The 6,945-nt window shown below is 30.3% G+C and overlaps 1 long non-coding RNA gene across 1 annotated transcript; it reads right to left on the bottom strand.

Moving 5' to 3' along the window:
• Positions 1 to 2,454: 2,454 nt before the first annotated feature.
• On the bottom strand, positions 2,455 to 3,662 carry LOC134247534 (uncharacterized). The gene is made up of 3 exons (XR_009987876.1): positions 3,529 to 3,662; positions 2,708 to 2,797; positions 2,455 to 2,599 (listed from the first exon to the last, which is right to left on the bottom strand). It is a non-coding gene; the product is annotated as an uncharacterized LOC134247534 (long non-coding RNA).
• Between the last annotated feature and the right edge of the window lie 3,283 nt (positions 3,663 to 6,945).

The raw sequence follows: 6,945 nt of genomic DNA, 5'->3' as shown, positions 1-6,945 counted from the left end.
TGTGGGGAACTCACACCTGACAAAGGACCTTTCTTATGGGGAAAGTTCAGAATTGTGGGGAACTCTCTCGTTCCCCACAAATATGGTCATGGGGTTTTTTGAATTCTACGTGTTCTACTGATAATATTTATTCGATTTGTGGTCATTTTTGAAAAAATCCCCATAAGTCCGTAAAATTGACTCGCAGTAATTTTCTCACTGCACCGTAAAACGAATGGTTGAGGATGCTGGGAAATGTTCATTCGGAACGCAGCGGAATTTAAACTGGTCCCCATATGATACCAATTTATTGCGGGCAATGGCTGCTCCGAGAATATGTGGTAAGTAGATTTTTTATCATATTTTAAAGATATTATAGGCTGAAAACTTAATTTAACTACGTAAATCATGCATGCAGTTATTTCTTACAGACGTTCGTAAAGTAACATTTAATAATGAATGCACGTAAAACTTTGGGAAAGTTTGACCCGACCTAGACCTCGGTTATTTTTTTTTTTTAATTGTATCTTGTTTATAGGCCTAATGGCTATCTTGTAAGAACAAACTACGGACTTATATGAATTCAGCACCCCCGGGATATCCGATATGGTAAGCGTTTAAGGCTTGTCCCCATTTTTTGTGAAACGCGACTATCCTCCTCATGCCCATACAAATTATGCTAGACGGTGCGACTGTCTGGTCTTTAGTTGTTTAGTGAGGCCTGTGTGTGCGAATTAATTGTAAAAGTTAATCTGACTTAAACTGTACGTGTATTTATAAACGATGTCAGTCACACACTGACTCAGTGTCAGAAATGTATCACAGAGAACTCCACCTTTTCAAAAGGTCCATTGAAATCAGTACATTTATAGATTTACGTAGCTAAAATTTCTTAGCTTGGTTAGATTATTTAACATGTTTAACATGTTTAATTCTTCCAAAAAAAGCTTGATTTAGTTATCGTTTTTTTTTATCAAGTCATTCTTCCTACTTGTATATATTTCTTCGCATGCGTTGGTTTGCATAGTGTCCATTTGCCTTCATTATCTTTCACCTGCACCGTGTTCTACATTCATCCTGATTGCCCTACTGAAAATATTTTCATGATTTTAGACCATCATTATCGATGTATCATAAGTATTTTTTTTTTATTTTGCTAAGGCCAAGATAAATAGATAGTGTTTCCTATTTTAACCTTAGAAAAGATAGGGTAGGTAGGTAGGAAAAACATTTTTATTTTCCCATATCGAAAATAAATATAAAAATAATAGATTAAAATAATACAAAAATAATACAAAAAAAGTATATTTTTAATGACCAAATTTGGAACCCTTTTTATCTTGGTTCCAAATTAGGTCAAAAATAATACACTTTCTTAGAAATGAAACACAAAAAAATATATTTTTAATATACTTTATTTATCAGTAAAAATACAAAAATAATACACTTGATGTATTTTTTCTGTACTCTTGTATTTTTTCTGTATTAAATCCATATCTGAAGTACAAAAATAATACAATTTAAAGAAGAACTAAAAAATATAAAAATAATATAAAATGTATTAATTTTGTATCAGTCTATTATTTCTGTATTATTTGGAGCACCTTGAAAAAAAAATAGGAAAATAATACAAAATGTATTAATTTTGTATCAGTCTATTATTTCTGTATTATTTGGAGCACCTTGAAAAAAAAAATAGGAAAATAATACAAAATGTATTAATTTTGTATCAGTCTATTATTTCTGTATTATTTGGAGCACCTTAAAAAAAAAATAGTAAAATAATACAAAATGTATTAATTTTGTATCAGTCTATTATTTCTGTATTATTTGGAGCACCTTGAAAAAAAAATAGGAAAATAATACAAAATGTATTAATTTTGTATCAGTCTATTATTTCTGTATTATTTGGAGCACCTTGAAAAAAAAAATAGGAAAATAATACAAAATGTATTAATTTTGTATCAGTCTATTATTTCTGTATTATTTGGAGCACCTTGAAAAAAAAAAAGGAAAATAATACAAAATGTATTAATTTTGTATCAGTCTATTATTTCTGTATTATTTGGAGCACCTTGAAAAAAAAATAGGAAAGTAATACAAAATGTATTAAGTTTGTATCAGTCTATTATTTCTGTATTAAAATCGCATTTAAAACAAAAAAATCTAAAAATAATACATTCTGAAAAATACAAAAAAAATACATTTAGGAGTTCAAAAAAGGTACAAGAATGATAGACAAAAAGTACATAAAAAAGCTTTAAATAATACAAAGCAGTGCCTAGAAAAGTACTAAAAACGTGAAAAACTTGTTCTTAAATGCAGCTTTCAATCAGATTTTAAAGAGAAATGGTTTTAGATTACTGATTTAGTTACTTTTTGTGCAATAATCTTGATCTTTTCTGTCTTACATACAGTATTCACTCTTCCATTGTCCTCATTTCTAAGTCATGTTTTATGCAATCTTATTGTCTTTGTAAATTGTACATTTATAATGAGATATGAATTCAAAAGTCTAGATCTTCTCTCTGCTTTGGGGTTTCTTTTGCACAGCACTTTACTTTGTTGAAGAAGTACATCTCCAGTTTTCTCACTGTCATCCTGCTTGGTCCTGCATAATCTACAAAATAGAATATCAAAATGTACCAGGGTATATCAAAATTAGATGCACAGACACACACAAAAAGAAATCTTCACATGATTAGCTGATATTGTCAATGTTACACACCTGTAATGCTTCAAGGGGTAGGGTGGGTGGGTGTCCTATTCCTCTATAACTAATCAGCTTTTCTTCTATGGCTCTGCAGAGGCACTCAAACTGTAAAAGTAACGATACTGATAAATGTTTTGCAGAACAGGTAGAAATACAGAGCATTAAAAAATGAAAATATAAAACTGTCAATACACCTCATTGGAATTTTTCATGGCAAAATATTCTACAAATTGAGCCGTTATCCCCCCCCCCCCCCCCCCCCCCCCCCCCCCCCCCCCCCCCCCCCCCCCCCCCCTTTATTGGGGGAAGGGGGGGGGGCATTTGATTTGAAAATTTAAAATGATATTGGGTAAGGGAAATACAGATCATCATATATTGATATAAAAAATAATTAGTTTGTGCCCCAAAAAAATCCTTCTTACCACCTTCTTCTCAAGTCATTTTTGAAATAAATTATAAGTATGCTAAACCATAAATCCATGAAGCTTAGTTGCAATGATTACCCCCCCCCCCTTTCACATTTCAAATTTTAAATGGTTGTATGCCAAGATGATTTTATCTGTTATTATTCCATGTTTAGGCCTGAGGGATAGGGTGAAATTAATTTTTAAGTCATTTTGGTCCATGTAAATAATATCATTTGCCATTGAAAGCCCGTAATTATCCATACAATTCAAGATAGAAAGTAGCATAACAAAACTGTCTTTCGCCACAAATCCAATATATCTGCATTTAATTTGACCTACTATGAATTGGTTATAAAAGGAAACATTTATTAATCTACATTTCACATTTTAAAAATTGAAACAACTGTGCTATTTTATGTAAATTCTTACCGCATATGGCGTTGTTTACACCAGGAAAGCCAGGGCATGATGCTTGAAAAACGCCAACCTCCTTCCGTTTTCGCTTTTCTTTGTTTATAAATGTGATCCATGCTTACATGCTGTAGTTAAACATCTATTTTCTACCAATTTCAAGGGCGAATATTTGCTAAATTTTATCAAACATCACCAACTCTCTCAATTCGGTTCGACGATCTATTTTTCAAAATGGCGTGGGTAAATTACCGTTAACCAATCAGAGAAAAGCAAAGAAAAATTTTAAAATCTGACCAATCAAATAGCTCCTTATTTACGAAGATTGCCGATATTTAAATATAAAATATTTTTAACAGTCTAAGGAAATGTATTTATGTACGAAGTCTAATAAGTAATATGGAATCAGTTTAATAAACCCTTGATCATTACTAGAATAATTATTAGGAATCATTTCTTATAATCGTTATTTTTGTTTTTAAGAAATTTTCCGATTACAGATGAGAAAGATTTCTGGTCAGCCATATTGTTTTGTTTTTGTTTTTTTTATTATACAAGTTGACCTGTAAAATAGACCATAAAGTTCAAGAAGAGGGATCAATTTAGTGTTAAATCTAAAGCAAAATAGCAAGGCACAGAGCCATGCCCCCTTTTCTCGGCGCCATGTCCTTTTTTCCTAACAAAAAATTAATAAATATTCCCAGTGTAGGCAATATTCCTTAGCTGTTCTGTTTATTCAGTGCATACTGATAATCTCTTGTTTACATAACGCAACCAAGTGTGAATTCACGACAGGAAATCACTTCACGCTTGAACGCAAACACAGCCACCTGGCTAATTAACATGCCTCAGGCTGTCAGGGTAGAAGATTTAACTTGAGAAACTGTCATTTGATTGCATTGATTATGCAAGAATTAGCCCAAGATCAAAGATAATTAACTTGTAAATTATTAACTAATTAAAATCAGGATCGTTTTTTTTTTTAAACTGAGAGTAGAATTAAACACAGAGTTGAAGAAAAACTGATATTTTATCTGAATAAAAACAACATACTTTGTACCAAAAACTGAATGTGATGTGACAAAAGGCTAAAAAACAACAAACTAAGTTAGTTTCTTTGAATGAACTGATAAATTTTACAAGCTCAGAGGGTCAATTTTTCTTATTTAAGCCATTTTTTTTTCAAAACAAATTTATACATGGCATTAATTTTTTTTTGGGGGGGGGGGGGGGGGGGGGGAAGATCAATTTTCACTTGATAATGTTGGTAGAATATTTTCCAAGTAAAGAGAATAGTCTCTACATGTATTTTCCAAAAATGCCCCCCCCCCTCCTTCCCTGGAAAAAATTATTTTCTTTTTATGTTTAATTAAATTGTCTGTACTACTACACAAATAACACAGTCCAAGCAGGTTAAAAAAATTAATACTTCCAAACTTTAATAATTTTTGCACATGTTTCAGCTAACTTTCTCTAGTGTAAATATCTATCTTAAACACACTGATGATTTAATTAGGAAACCTACTACTTGCACATCCCTTTCTAGACTTGAACATTGTAAGCTCATTTCTTGAAATTTATTTAGGATAATTTGAATATGATTCCTTCTCTGAGTGAAAAAAATGCACATATATACTAAAATCTGAAGAAAACATCGTATGCATGGTAATAGCTAGTTGGGACTTTCCATGTGCAAAGGTAAATCACGTAATTTCTGAATTGTAGTATGATGCAATCATTTGTTAGCCTGCAAGACCACCTGTTGTGTGATAGATGTAAACACGTGAAAGATGTAAACCCGCTGAAAAGTCAATGTAAACCTGCTGTAAAATCTTCATGCCCAAGATGGAAATATTTCTCTGGATTACCACTGATTGAGATTAACATAAATTTTAGTACCAATTAATTATTTAAGTTCTAGATAATCGGATACCAAGATTCCTGAAAAAAATATATAATAAAAATTTTCTAAGTACCGGGTATGCTATAAACTTATAAAAAAAGCAGCAAACATTTTGCAAGGAATTTCTCTAAAATTTATAAAGTTCATAAAGACAAATGTAAATAGAAAATATGTCTAAATTCCCCCCCCCAACAACAAAAAGAAATAGAGACCAAATATATGTAATTTTCTGTAAATGTACTAAAATCAAATTTGAGACAAAAAATACTGACCGTCTTTCTGTAAAATTACCAAGTCCAAATTTAATATAAAAATAATACAGTGTAACTGTAAGGTCTTTTCTATAAATTTACAAAGTCCAAATTTAATATAAAAATAATACAGACAAACTCTGTAAAATTACTAAGTCTAAATTTGATATAAAAATAATACAGACAAACTGTCTGTAAAATTATTAAGTCCAAATTTAATACAGAAATGATACAGTCTAACTGTATAGACTTTTCTGTAAAATTACTAAGTTCAAATTTGATACAGAAAAAATACATCTGGAAAAACTAAGTCCTGAAAAAATACAAAAATAATACACTGAAAATAATCTAAGTCCAAAAAAATACAAAAATAATACACTGAAAATAATCTAAGTCCAAAAAAATACAAAAATAATACACTGTACAAAATCAAAGTCAAATTTTAATACAAAAATGATATACTGAATTTTTTGTGATAGGAAAATAATATATTTTTTCTGTATTATTTTAAGAAAGTACAAAAATGAATGTATTAAAAATATATTAAAAATATACTTTTCTGTATTATTTTTTGATATGGGTTATTTTAACATTTTATTGGCAGGCACGCTGCCACTTTCCCCCAGGATTTCACTGTCAAAATATTTCTGATTAATATGTGTAAGATATGCATTTCTCAAACATGGAAGTGATCAAGATTGGGATTTCATTTCTAATTGTAAACTGGAATTCCAAATACTGTAATATGTGTATATAATTTGGTGCTTTCAAAATTTAGCATAATCACTGGGTTGGCATAATCATAAATTAGCGCTACACATGTATGTGCGGTGTATTGTATATATCAATATGTAAATGATTTCTTAGCAGTATTCATGAATTAGTGCATTGTTGTCTGCACCAAAGCCGCTAAAATATGAAGCCTGCATTTTAAAGTATACATACAGTAGTTTACTCATGGAAAGATATTAGCAGAAAAAATATTGAGGGTCGGCTCCTATACTTCTTAGAGTTAGGCGGGGAACTAAACATGCTGAAAACACACTACTTATTTATTTAGGCCTAATTAAAATGTCTAATAAATTCATTTTAATTAAATACTTATTGTTAATTAAAGATCACCTTTTATTTTTAAAATTTGTTACAATTCAAACCTTGGCCTTGGGGTTTAGATGCTGATGGAATAAATAAGAAACAAAATCATATGTAAAAAATAACTAAAAATCCTTTTCAAAACCTCAATTACTATTGAATTATGATTGGGCATGGTATACAAAATAA

Source organism: Saccostrea cucullata, unplaced genomic scaffold (assembly GCF_032062105.1).
Source record: "Saccostrea cucullata isolate Sc308-1 unplaced genomic scaffold, CSIRO_AGI_Scuc_v1 ctg20692, whole genome shotgun sequence".
Classification (NCBI taxonomy): domain Eukaryota; kingdom Metazoa; phylum Mollusca; class Bivalvia; order Ostreida; family Ostreidae; genus Saccostrea; species Saccostrea cuccullata.
Note: the sequence above shows the minus strand (reverse complement) of the source record. Positions and strands in the feature narration are given on the sequence as shown.